This window comes from Megalobrama amblycephala, linkage group LG6 (genome assembly GCF_018812025.1).
Source record: "Megalobrama amblycephala isolate DHTTF-2021 linkage group LG6, ASM1881202v1, whole genome shotgun sequence".
NCBI lineage: Eukaryota > Metazoa > Chordata > Actinopteri > Cypriniformes > Xenocyprididae > Megalobrama > Megalobrama amblycephala.
The window spans coordinates 8,194,741-8,209,011 of NC_063049.1; positions in this window are offsets into that span (position 1 = coordinate 8,194,741).

The window sequence follows — 14,271 nt, forward strand, 5'->3', positions numbered from 1 at the left end:
TATTTACTCAGGTAATGACATACTCTTCTATTTCTCCATTTTCTGTGTCTCCACAGAAATCTATGGAGGTGCATCTCTATATTGTCTAACCACATAGAATTGTAATTTTTGTTTGATATCACCAAGGGCCACATGCACACCTCTCCTGAACCTAAGGAGAACTGCTCGGATTGGATTGAGAACATCAGTCCCCTTCAGCAGTAGGTCATAAATGCTGAGTCCCTTAAACTTCTGGCTGCTGTTCCATACAAGACATACAGGTGTTGTCACAGAATGAAGGTTAGGTGCTACCAAGTGACTTATATACCACACTGGTCCTTTCCAGCTGGCAATGGTCTCTTTTGCGAGTTTCTTTGCAGCTCCTCTTTCCACCATTTCATGGACTTGAGCTGCATATGCTCTCTGCCACTCTGGTTCTTTCTTAAGTTGCTTCTCAGTCCTTAAAAAGTGGTCTCCACTCCACTCCTGTTGTTAGGCAGACAAATTGGGTCTTTGATCCAAGTGTACTTTGTATCCCAATGAGGTTGATCACTATGTTCATCTGCTCTCACATATGTTAGACCTTTCTTTATGACTTTCAGTTCTCTTTCTTCACTTAGAGTCATTTCCTTGCCTCCCGGCTGACAATTGCCACACCAGCATCCTCCACACTTGGGTTCACATGCTGCTCCGATGCTGTCCCATTTCCACCACTCTAAAAACTCTTTGCCAGCAACTTTGGTTTCAGCTTTGAACTCTTGTGCTTCTGTGATTTCTTGATACCTCACTGTGGATGCTCTCATGGGTCGAGCAAAATGTGGTTCAAATTTGTGCATAGCCATATCTATCTTTTCAAAGAGATCAGGATGTGATCCCCCAACAGTCTTCCCCAATGGGCCTTCCCATAAGACAAGGTCTCCAATTACCTTCACTCTTTGTGGAGCAAGTCTTCCCTCATGGTGACTTATCAGCAGCTCAATGGTTTTTGGTCTTTTCAAATCTTCAAGTTTAACTTCTGGGAAGAATTTCTTGAGTTGTTCAGGCCTGACTACCTTGTGCACCTTGGCAATTTCATCCAAATCATAGCAAACAAGTTCATGAGCTCTTTCCATGCCTGCAGGCCAAGACGTAAATTAAGTAAAATAAAAAAATGGTTGGATAGTAATAAGTTATCGTTAAATTTAAATAAGACTAAAGTAATGACATTTGGAAGTTGCAAAAATGTTTCAGAATTACAAATAAAGATAGACGGTGTCCAAATTGAAAATGTAAATGAGAATAAATTTTTAGGCGTAATAATGGATAATAAATTATCATGGAAAGCCCACATCAGACATATAAGAACAAAAATTTCCAAAACCCTCTCAATTATTAATAAAGTTAAACAATTCCTTGATCATAATACTCTCCGCACATTATACTGCTCCTTGGTACTCCCCTACTTCACCTATTGTGTTGAAGTGTGGGGAAACAATTATCAAGGCTCAATATATCCACTAGTTATACTACAAAAGCGAGCAGTAAGGATCATACATAAGGCTGATTTTTTAGAACATAGTAATATTTTATTTTTTCAATCTAAACTGTTAAAAATCCATGACCTTATAAAATATTATACAATACAAATTTTATTCAAAGCATTCAATATGTTGTTACCAAGTAACTTACAAAAGTATTTTACTGTCAGAGAGAGAGCTTATAGTCTGAGAGGTTACGGAAATTTTATATTACCGAAGGTTAGAACCATCCGAAAGAGTTTTTGTGTGTCTTTATGTGGGGTGAAAATGTGGAATGGTCTGGATCTCCAACACAAGCAATGTCCAAATATTCACAGATTTAAGTCGCTTTATAAACAGTTGGTCTGGTCACAATACAGGGATGGTGGGGTCTAAATGGCCTCATGTGATAGTCTAGTCATGGATCTTATCTTACCATTGTTGGTATGTGATGGTGTTGTAATATGTATGTATGTACTACAATCTCTAAGATAAATAATTATTTATTGTCTTAGTATAGTCATGGATCTTACCATTGTTGGTATGTGATGGTGTTGCAATATGTATGGGTAGATTACAATCTTTAAGATAATGAATTATTTTTGTTTTGTGGTTATATTTGTTGTGTGTGTGCATGTGTAGGTATGCATACATATAGTGGAAATTACTCTCAATTTATTATTATTTTTTTTTATTTTCTTTGGAGTTTGGTGACTACTTGGTTTGATGAAAGTTGTCTTTAAGGAAGCGGTTATGCTTGCGTGACATGTTTTTGTATGAGAGATGGGGGTGGGATTAAATAAGTTTTCTTCTTCCCACTCCTTTTCGAGCTGATGTGATATAAATTATTTGTTGACATGATCGGAGAGACATGTACCATGTCTTTGGACGTATGTAAATTTGTTTTATTGATGTATTTTTGTTTTTTTGTTTGATTGCTCGAAATGAATAAAGAAAGAAAGAAAGAAAGAAAGAAAGAAAGAAAGAAACTTGTTTGCTATGATCCTCACTCTGAGAAAGTACCTTCTGGTTTTGACTTTCATGTTCATTCCTCCAACTCCATGAACGATTAAAATAATCTTTTCACTCCTCAGATTTAATCTTCTGGCAGCTTTCTGGGTAATATAGTTTGTGTCTGATGCCAAGTCAATCAAAGTCCCGATCTTTTCTTTTGCATTGGCAGTTACCTTCAATAGCATTAAAATCACAGGTAGCTCTTCCAGTGCACTTAACTCCATCACTCTTGATTGATTCTTACAAACACAGTTTGTTTTTGCAGTGCTGTTGGTAAAAGCCTTTCTGAATTTTTCTACCATCTCTGGTGAGAGTTCAGATATGATTTTTTCTTGTTCCTCTGTGAACTGATGCTTTTTCACATTAGACTTTCCTCCTTTTTCTGCCTCACTACTTTTGAAGTCTCCCTTCAGGCAAAGAAAGAAATGATGATCTGGAGAGTTAATTTTCTAACAGTCCTTGTTCCTACACAATTATCTTTACATTCACCATCTTCATCATGGCATACCAGGCAATTATTACATGCTCCCAGCTTTTCCACAGCATTCAGCTTATCACCAGGCTTCAATTCCTTGAACCACTCCCGGTGCTTCTCATCTCCACAAACGACAAATCCACTTTTCCTTGTGGACCTTGTGGAAGCATTTTTTCCATATGCTGTTTCTTTTCTGGCTTTTCACTTGCTCCCAATTGCTCTAATGGAGTGACGCCATTTGCTGGTTTGACCATGAAAACAAGACAGCCTCTTTTCATGTTGTCAGGTAACTTGCTTTCTATTGATTTGATCACTAGAGAGTTGTTAATGGCTCCTGTGTTGCCATGCTCTGTGAGGTCATCCAGGGCCTTCTCTAAACATTGGATCAAGTCAATGACTTTTCTCAGCTGATTTGCTCTTAAAATGGGGATTTTTGTCTAGATCTTCAATTATTTCCAAGGCAATTGTGGACTTGTTTCCATATCTGTTCACAAGCACTCAGAATATATGTCTTCAGCAGTGTTGTAGGTAAACAAATGGAGGTTTTTGCACAATCTATAATCTATGCTGTCCAAGAGTTGGATCTTTTTTACTTCATCTGAGCCAGTTGGCTTCCCCTGCTTTTGCAGACTTTCCCAGTCTCTCTTCCATCGATGGAAATTCCTTTTGCATCCACTGAACTTAGGTAAACTGGTTGGCTTTATTCTCAGCGTTCACTCTTGCTCGATCTCTTTCGTCCTCTGCTATTCTTTGTGCTATGATGAATTCTGCCTTCCTTGCTTCAAGACTGATGCTGAATGCTTTCAGATTCTTCATTCTAGTTTCCAGACTGGGTTTTTCTGCTGCTGGAATCCACACCTCTCAAACTGCAAAGTTTGTGATTGCACCTTGGATTTTTCCCTTCGCATCATTCAGCTGGATGATGCGAAGGGAAATTCAACTCATAGCCATCTTTGTTTACAGCGATAGTAGGTATTGCAGCAGCTATATCACAGGCTCTTTCTGCTTCTTGGATTGCTGTTATAATCTCATCTTCCCCATATCTCGACCATAAGTTGGACAGGACGATTTTCCTGACCTCTTCCAATCTTACTTCGCATTCATGGATTGCCTTTTCTAAATCAGCTTGCTGCTGCTTACCAAGTTCAGCATCTTCACCATCTGCCATGTCAGCTTCAATGTCTGCCAGTAGACCAGCTCTATATTCATCGTTTGAGTTGCTGACATTCCTTACCTCAGAAAGGAGCTTCTTGAACTCCTCTTGTAGATCACTTTTTGTCATATATTTCACTCCCCTGCTAAGGAAGTTTGCTTGTTTGCTGAATGCACTTTTGGCTAAGGTTCTGTCTTGCTTCAGCTGCTTCACTGCTTTCCCAAGAGCTTCTTGCGTCATCGTGAGGTGATTTCAGATGCTTCTGCCCCTTCTGCTTTGACAACTTTGAGATTTTTTTAGGCCTTTAATTCTTTTGTCTCCCTTGTCACGCTGGTTATCAACTGTCAAGTTTTTCAGATTTTCATTTCAGCTCTGCCTAAACTTGAAAATGGCTTTCAAAGTCTGAAGGATGCAAGAGGACAACTCATCAAACTTTACTGTTTTTTTTACTTCTGTTGGCAGAAGTAACAGAAGAAGCAGCAGTACAGTAGTTGCGTTAGGTTGATAACCTTTAAAAGGTAGTTTCACAAAGAAAACAAAAAAAATATGCATTAATATAAACAAAGATATTTAAACTAACATTTAACCACCATTAATCACCATCAACTAAATCAAATGCCTTGAGAGTATATTATGTTGACAAACTTAAAGCACAACTTTCAAACTTAATTTGAATTTCGCTTCAATCAATACAAGTTCCATCAAATAAGCTGAAACACAATACTGACATTTCAAAGTTGATATTTTACATTAACATAATTGTTCATGTAAAATATATGTAATTAATGTTCATACCAGTTGCGTATTCAGGCTTGAATTTGAGCTGAATGAGTGAAAGTCCTTTGTCTGTCTCCAAACTTTTCCACCTGCATGTGCTCTCAGAGGTGCACCACTATATTGTTCCCCTCTGGAAACACAACCTATCGGGTTCCAGCTTAGCCACCACACTGCCCTCTTCAGGATTTATTTATTTATTTATTTTTTAACTTGAAGTGAATATTAACTCTTTCTTAACGCAACAGGCAAAGATGGGTGGAAGAAAAGAAGAAATGATTTACATGTGTATATACTTCAAAAGGGTAAATTGTTTAATTGTTCTGCATGTTTATACATAGTGCTCTCTTGTTCACAGTCATGCTTGTTATTTCTACAGGTGTATTTGAAGACTGACCTTAAATGTTCCATTTTATTTCTAAAAAACATTTTATGATTACATTTCTCACTTTTACATTTGTGTAAAATAATTATAATAACAATAATGCTATATATTTGTATCCTTATACCCTATATCCTATAGATCTGCTCCCCGCTCAGCATTCCTGCTGTCACCCATGCCAGCATCAGGCAGATGCCCCCTTTTGGGTCAAGTTTATTTGTCTTTTTAAAGTATAACTGGTCCTTCTTAATAGGTGTTTGCTTGTCATTTTTATTTAGGCATTGTAACTGGCTTTGACTCTTTAATTATAGTTCTCACATTTGTGTAAATCCTGAGACATGTAAAAACTAGAGCTGTCAAACGATTAATCAGGATTAATTGCATACAAAATAAAAGTTTGAGTTTGCCTAATATATGTGGGTGTACTGTGTGTAATTATTATGTATATATAAATACAAACACATCCATGTATATATTTGAGAAATAATTACAAGTATATGTATTTATTTATATTTTTATATAATATATATTATACATAAATACATTTTTTTGTACATAAATAACATATTTCTCTTAAATATATACATTGATTTGTGTGTATTTATATATGCATATTATTTACACACATTACTCACACATATATTATGCAAATTCAAACTTTTATTTTGTATGTGATTAATCGCGATTAATCGTTTGACAGCCCTAGAAAAAAACATTTAAATATTTGTATAGAGGGGCCAGGTTTTAATTTTTTTATTCAGTGTGAGATTGCTAAAGGTATATATTGTCAAGAGTTGTCTTTATCTTCCTCTATATTGTTATTTTGTATTGATATTTACTATTCTTAAAAAGTGCTTAAAGCATTTACAGTTTTTTTCGATTGCTAAACGACAGTGGGCACAACTGGAGTCACATGTGCAAAACTCTAACTACAGTCTGCACAGCAGCAGTTCATGTGGACCAAACCCTAGTTCGTTTTTCATTGCTTGAACACAGTTTTCAAAACTCTACACACTTATTCCATGACTTTAACCACAACCTGCACAACACTGTGGATTTACAGCACTTTGTTCAAATGCTAACACACTGCTGTCAAAACTGTGAACCACACATTCAAAACAGAACAGATTTCAGCCTTGTGCCTTTCAAACACTGCTGATTGCAATTTCAGCTGAAAGGCTAAGCAGGTGTCTTGTTTTAGACTTGTTTTAGACACACACACACACACATATATATATATATATATATATATATATATATATATATATATAGATATAGTTTCTACCTTTTTTTCTCATTACTGTAATTCCGTAAATTACTACAGACTATTGAATCAAACTGCTAATTTTTATTTACCTTAAAGAATTGTTATGTTCTAAAAATTTAAATAAATCGACTTCCGGTTTGGCGATGTAAGAGAGAGCAGCAGCGACGAGGTCCTCCCAACCACACTCCATTTAAACATACTTAGCGTCTTCTTTTGCCATCTGATTGCTTTGCAACGTGAAATATAAGAACTACACTTAGTTCAGAAAGCGAAATGAGCAATTCTAAACCAAAGCAAAGTACTGCGCCAGCAACACGGTCAGGCGCTACCATAGCGGGCAAGTTAGCAGCTATGGCGGCTAACAAAACCACGAGCAACAAAGATACACCTGATAAAGACAACACAGACAACTTGTCGATGAGCCAGCTAGTCTCAGAACTGGCAAAACAGCAGGCCAGTTTAAAAGAGGACATGGCAAGTTTAATACAAGACTCAGTTAAGCCGTTACAAGCCTCCCTTGACACGTTACGTGAGACAGTAAGCTCGTTTCAGCACCGACTTGCATCAACTGAAGTACTGGTCGGCGAAAACTTTGAAAGGCTAGTCGCCGCGGAAGCGACGATTAAATCTTTGAAAGCACAGAATTCGGCACTTCTCGACCAAATTGATGACATTGAGAATAGATCCAGAAGGGTCAACCTGCGTATTATTAATATTCCGGAAGGCGCCGAAGATGGAAAAGACACTATCGGATTTATATCTGGGCTGCTTCAAGATACCATGGAGAGCGTGTTTGACAAACCTCCTGAACTTGAGCGAGCGCATCGCGCACTTCGCCCCAAACCTGGAGCAGGACAATCTCCAAGACCATTCATCGTCTGCTTCCATCGTTTTCAGGAAAAGGAAAAAGCACTTCACTGGGTCAGGCGACATGATGTTAAATTCAACGGAGTGTCACTGAGGCTATACCCGGATACGAGCGCTGCGTTGGCGAAGAAACGCGCCGGATTCAAAGAAGTCAAACAATCCCTCTATCAGAAAGGAATAAAGTTTCAACTTATGTACCCTGCCCGTTTGCGTGTGAAATTCGGAGAGGAAACTCACACAAGACTAAAGACCGGTTCTGACCGTAATACATTGTGAAGTTATACGACACAAACAATATACATCAGGCAATAAGGTGACAATTTATTTATTTATTTTTTTTCTTCTATCGCAAGTTATCTAAAACTTTAAGAAATGCTAGTATGTTGTTTCTGTTCATCACCTTGATAGTTAGTACAATGTATAACAATGACGCTATACTGAACTCCGTGTGAATATTGTGGTTTGGGATCTCTCAAGGAGGTAAGAAAAAGACTGGATAATCGGGAGCCATTAAACTTGAGTAGGATTCTGCGGCTTGTTTCAGTTGGGGAAACAAGCAAGGGGATCATGTTGGGAAGTTTGTTTCTATGTTACTTGTTTTATCAAAAAAGTGTTGGAAAAGTTTAGTTTTATGTTATGTTTATGAAAGAACTTAACAATGAGGAAACATGTAAGTTGATGATTGTATCTTTAATTTGTGATTGCCTGTTCATATTTGCCCATGTCTGATGTGGCTGATAATACAAATCTTTTGGGGGATCAAAAGTTAGATTTGTTAGCTGGAATGTTAAAGGCCTAAATAGCCCAACTAAAAGAGGAAGAATTTTTGCATATTTAAAAAGAATAAAATCTGAAATAATATTTCTACAGGAAACCCACCTACGTATGGCTGACCATCTCAGAATTAGGAAATCATGGGTGGGACAAGTTTTTCACTCCAACTTTAACTCTAAGGCAAGGGGCACTGCCATATTGATACACAAAAGTATCCAATTTACCGCCGCTGCTTCTATTGCAGATCCTCAAGGAAGATATGTTGTAGTCTCTGGGATGTTATATCATGTCCCTGTTTTATTAGTTAATGTATATGCTCCTAACTGGGATGATGTGAATTTTATTAACAAGTTGATTTCTTTATTGCCAGACCTAAATTCCCATCTCATGATTTTTGGTGGCGATATAAATTGTGTTATGGATCCATCCCTTGACCGTTCAAGTCCTAAATCTTTATCCCGTTCTAAGATGGCCCAAGCTTTATCCACGTTCTTGGATCAAATGGGGGCTGTTGACCCTTGGCGATTTCTTTTTCCAAACAGCAGAGCATATTCCTATTTTTCACAAGTTCATCACTCCTATTCAAGAATTGATTATTTCTTTATAGATAAATCTCTCCTTCCTTCTGTTGGACAAATCGAATATTTACCTATAGTGGAATCAGACCATGCCCCCTTGCAATTAGATCTAATTTGCAATTTGAGGTATAACGAACGGCCTATGTGGAGACTAAATACGGCCTTGTTATCAGATCCTGCATTTTGTTCATTTGTATCAACAGCTGTAGATAATTTTCTATTACATAACAAATCAGAATCTATCTCAGCATCTACATTGTGGGAGACATTAAAAGTAGTTATCAGGGGAGAAATAATTTCATATACCTCAGCTCTCAACAAAAAACGTAAACAAAAACAGGACAATTTAATTGATTCTATAAAAAGGTTAGATTATCAATATTCCACATCTCCCTCACCTGAACTTTATAAGTAAAGGCTGAACCTTCAAGTTCAGTATAATCTGTTATCAACAAATAAAACAGAATGGTATTTATTACGTTCTAGAGGATATATATATGAACATGGAGAAAAAGCAGGACGACTTTTAGCACACCAGTTAAAATCTAAAGCTGCCTCTCAACTTATACCTCAAATTTGCAACAGTAATAATGATTTAATAGTTAACCCAGTTGAAATTAATAACATTTTTAAGAACTATTACTTAAATTTATATACTTCTGAAAGCCCTGAATCTAACTCTGAAATGTTGCAATTTTTAAACAATATAGATATACCCACCCTTAATTCTGTACAGAAAAGTAATTTAGATCAGCCCATACAAATAGAAGAAATTTTAAACTCCATCACATTAATGCAGAGTAAAAAAACTCCCGGCCCTGATGGCTATCCAACAGACTTTTATAAAAAAATTTGCAGATAAATTAGCCCCTCTTCTTCTTGATATGTTTAAAGACTCTTTGGGAAAGGGTAGTTTGCCACAAACTTTGAATGAAGCAAACATTACACTTTTATTAAAACCTGGTAAGGATCCTTTGAAATGTAATTCTTATAGGCCAATTTCTCTTTTAAATTCTGATGTTAAAATCCTGGCAAAAATCCTTGCTTTACGTTTAGATACAGCAATAGAAAACTTGATTTCAAAAGACCAAACAGGGTTTGTCAGAGGCCGGCATTCTTTTAGTAACATCCGGAGATTGTTAGGGGTAATCCACTCACCTAAACTTTCTCAGAACTCTGTCCCTCAAGTAGTCTCGTTAGACGCCGAAAAAGCGTTCGACAGAGTTGAATGGAAATATTTATTCTCTGTGTTGGAAAGATTTGGCTTTGGAACGCATCTTCTGTCTTTAATTAAGTTATTATATTTTTCCCCTAATGCGTTTGTAATCACAAATAAAGTACGGTCAGAGTCTTTTCCTCTATCCAGGGGTACAAGACAAGGCTGTCCGCTTAGTCCTTTACTTTTTACTTTAGCCATCGAACCCCTATCTATAGCGTTAAGACACTCACAGAATTTTACTGGCATCAACAGTAGGGGCATAGAACATAGAGTATCGCTATATGCCGATGATATGCTGTTGTACATTTCAGATCCGATTTTAGGTATTCCACAAGTAGTTAAGATATTGAAACAATTTGGAACATTCTCAGGCTATAAACTGAATTTTTCAAAAAGCGTTTGTTTTCCCATAAACCGTAAGGGCCCCCATATTACGAACACTGATATACCTTTTCAGCTGTCTGTATCAGGTTTTAGATATTTAGGGATAAACATCACTCGGGGATTCCCTAACCTTTACAAAGAGAACTTTGCTCTTTTAATCGACAAGTTAAAACTAGACCTCAAAAAATGGTATTTGTTGTTTCTTTCTCTTGCAGGTAGAATTAATTGCGTAAAAATGAATATTTTACCAAGGTTCATGTACTTGTTTCAATGTATCCCAATCTTTTTGACAAAGTCCTTTTTTCAGAATCTAGACAGATTGATTTCATCATTTATATGGGGTGGAAAAACACCTAGAATTCGGAAGGAATTTCTCCAAAAACAGAAATCTCAAGGTGGATTAGTGCTTCCTAACTTTAGGTATTATTATTGGGCTGCGAATATCTCAAAAGTACTTTATTGGCTTAAGAACCCCAATGATGTCTGGTGTATTTCAGAGGCAAAATCATGTACTTCATCATCTCTTCCTGCTTTAGCTTTATCTAAATTGCCCCTTGGTATTTCATTGTATACTCAATGTCCAGTTGTAGCAAACACCCTTAAGATTTGGTTTCAGTTCAGGCAATGTTTTGGTTTTAAAGACTTCTCCATAGCCAGCCCTATATGCAAGAATCACCTATTCCTTCCAGCTCAATTGGACTCAGTCTTCAACCAGTGGCAACATTTAGGTCTTGTCAAATTTAGTGATCTTTTTATCGATGATTTTTTTGCCCCATTCTCCACTCTCTCCTCAAAATATAATCTGCCAAGATCACACATGTTTAGATATTTTCAAATTCGTCATCTAATCCAAAATCATTGTCCCACTTATCCCTCCATTCCTCCCAGTACAGGATTGGACGCAATTTTAAATATTCCATTGCATATGAAGGGAGTAATTTCTAATTTATATAATATTTTAATGTCAATAAAAAGTATTAATCTAGACAAAATCCGTGCAGACTGGACAAAGGATCTGGCAGCGGATATAACAGATGAAACTTGGAATAATGCAATATCTAGAGTGAATGGAACAACATCCTGTACTCGCTTGGGTTTAATCCAGTTCAAGGTCCTCCACAGACTTTATTACAGCAAGGTTAGACTGTCCAAGATCTACGCTAACGTAGAAGACACCTGTGAACGATGTCATTCTGCTAAAGCAGACTTGGCTCATATGTTTTGGGCTTTGCTCCAGACTGCTTGATTACTGGACAACTATATTTAAAATTCTATCTGAAGCATATAGTAAGGATATCAAACCTAGCTTTGAAATGGCTATTTTTGGAGTACCTGAGCAAGGTGTGGTCATGTCTAAAAATTGTCAAGATGCTTGTGCTTTTGCATGTCTTTTGGCTCGGAGGAGAATATTACTTGATTGGAAATCAAAGAAACCACCTTTAGTTTCACTCTGGCTTAGTGATGTAATGCTGTTCTTGAAATTGGAGAAAATTAAATATTCTATTAGAGGATCCTCCAAACGTTTTTATTCTGTATGGACTCCAATGATCTCATATTTTGAAAAGGGTGCAACTCTTCCCCCAAACTAAATGAACGCCTGTGCATGTTTGAACAAATAAATAAATCGGACACAATGGGCTAACAACCATGTCAATTTCCTCGATGTTTGTAATATCAGAACTTTGAGATTCTGTTTGTCCAATACTTTTCCAATTTTTTATTTTTTTTTAAATTTATTTATTATTATTTCTTTTTTTATATATAACTGTTCTGGGGTGGGTTGAGGGTAAGGGGTAAATTGTAAAATCAAAAGGAACATTGTTCATTGTATCTGTATGTAATATGTCACTGTTCTTCCTTTAATAAAATATATATAAAAAAAAAAAAAAAATTAATAAATCATGTGAAAGAATGTCACTCTTTTCTTTGAAGAAAATATTACTTTGTACGAAGTCACTGACATTGTTCAAACTGTAAAGATGAAAAGTTTGTATTTTCTGTGTTGGTGTTTGATGCTAGTGTTTTTACTCTCAGTGTGTTCTTGTGCATAGTGTTTGGCTGCACTGAGCCTGTTTTGAGCCATGTGTTAAGAGTTGTGTTGCTTGGAATGAGTTTTGCAGGTGATGTGAACTGTTTAGCTCAGGTGACTGTTGGTAGTGCAGACTGTAGTTAGAGTTTTGCACATGTAGCTCCAGTTGTGCTCACTGTCGTTTAGCAATCGAAAAAAAAAAAACTGTAATAAACAAAATTAAAAATCACTATCATGAGTGCTGTGTGTTCCAATAGACCCCTTAATCGCCTACGTCACTGTGACGTCACCGCTCTAGCTGGAGGCAAAACATTTATAAGAACTCATAGCAGGCGCGCTAAAAGTTTGAGGTTTTGACTTTAAAATGTCGTCTTGATGTGTTTTTGGCTGCCAGAATAGAAGGAACAGGACGTTTGGTTCTAAAAAAAACTAAAGTTTTACCAGATCCCGGCAGACATTCCTTCACAGAAATCAAAAAGATAATTGTGGTTGAATGCAATACGGCGTACAGACTGGACGAAGACGATCATAAATAATGCTCGTGTTTGCAGTGCACACTTCATATCAGGTAAAATAATCGATGCATATGAACTGGTGTGTTGGTTTTATCTAGTACAAATCAGCAAGTTTCTAGCTAGCTTAAACTGTTAAACAAACATACAGCGATAGATGTGCGTGCCATCCTTTGAATGGTCTCTTAAAATAATCCACATTGCAAGCCATATTCATAGTTAGCCCAGCGTTAGGTTACATTAGACAATAAGCCTTGACAAAATTCCCCGAACCACCTGAAAGTAATTAATATGTTGTCTAGGAAATATCCAAAACTTAAGTTAATTTACAAAAATAGCTGTCACGGTCCCGCAGAGTCATTGACTGTACATATTCGGACAGTTCTGAACCTTCTTCTGCATCCATGTTCAATAAATCCCTCCTAAAACATGCTAGCTTACGCTTGTCAACATTGAGTCCAGCGTCTCCTTTTGCCTCCAGCTAAGCCCCGCCCACCAGGAAACGTTGCAATGTTTACAAACTTTTAAGGGGTCTATTTGTAGAATTCATTTTACAGTTTCTATGGTCACAAAAAAACAACAACAACACAGCCATCTGTCCTAAGCCCTCACAGCTTCAAGCACATGGGTGTCGCAGGAGAACGTAGTCTCACTGGAAATTCATAACAAAGCTTTAAAGAACCACAATTCTGGCATACCAGAAGACATTTCCTGCATTGGTCGGGAATCAGACCCGGGTCTCCTGCATGGCAGGTGAGAATTCTACCACTGAACCACCAACGCTTAGCTGTGGTGACATCTGTGCTCACAGGGAGTGAGGGTATGGTCCCTGGCTCGTCGTAAGTGATGGAAGATGACGAAGCTCTTTTACGAGGGGCACATAATTTGGGGCTGCACAGTGATGACAACATTCATAATGGCAGGTTATTGCCCTTGAGCTTACAATCGTCGTCAGTAATATCGATTAGCAGAACTTACGCAGAACGTTTAGCTGCAGGGACAATTATTAGGGGGGGAAATTATATTTTTATATAATTATAATAAATATAATTATATTCTTTATATTTATTTTTATTATTGTTACAAATTTGATTACCTAAACAGAAACACTGCGATGAATGTAACTCTGAAACATGAAACAAAAACACATGTATTTTATGTATTTAACAATGTACTACACTGAAGGTCGAAATGGTCTGAAGTGTGCTCCTTTGTGCCTCCACTGTGCAATTGTGCCATTGTGATTTATGATGCCTTCACATGCTCTCAGAATTATCATAAATACAACTTTCCTAGGTAAAAAGCAGACCCTCAAACTCAGAAGAGGTGAAAAAGGTGACAAACTAAATAATTGTAGGGGGGACGGGG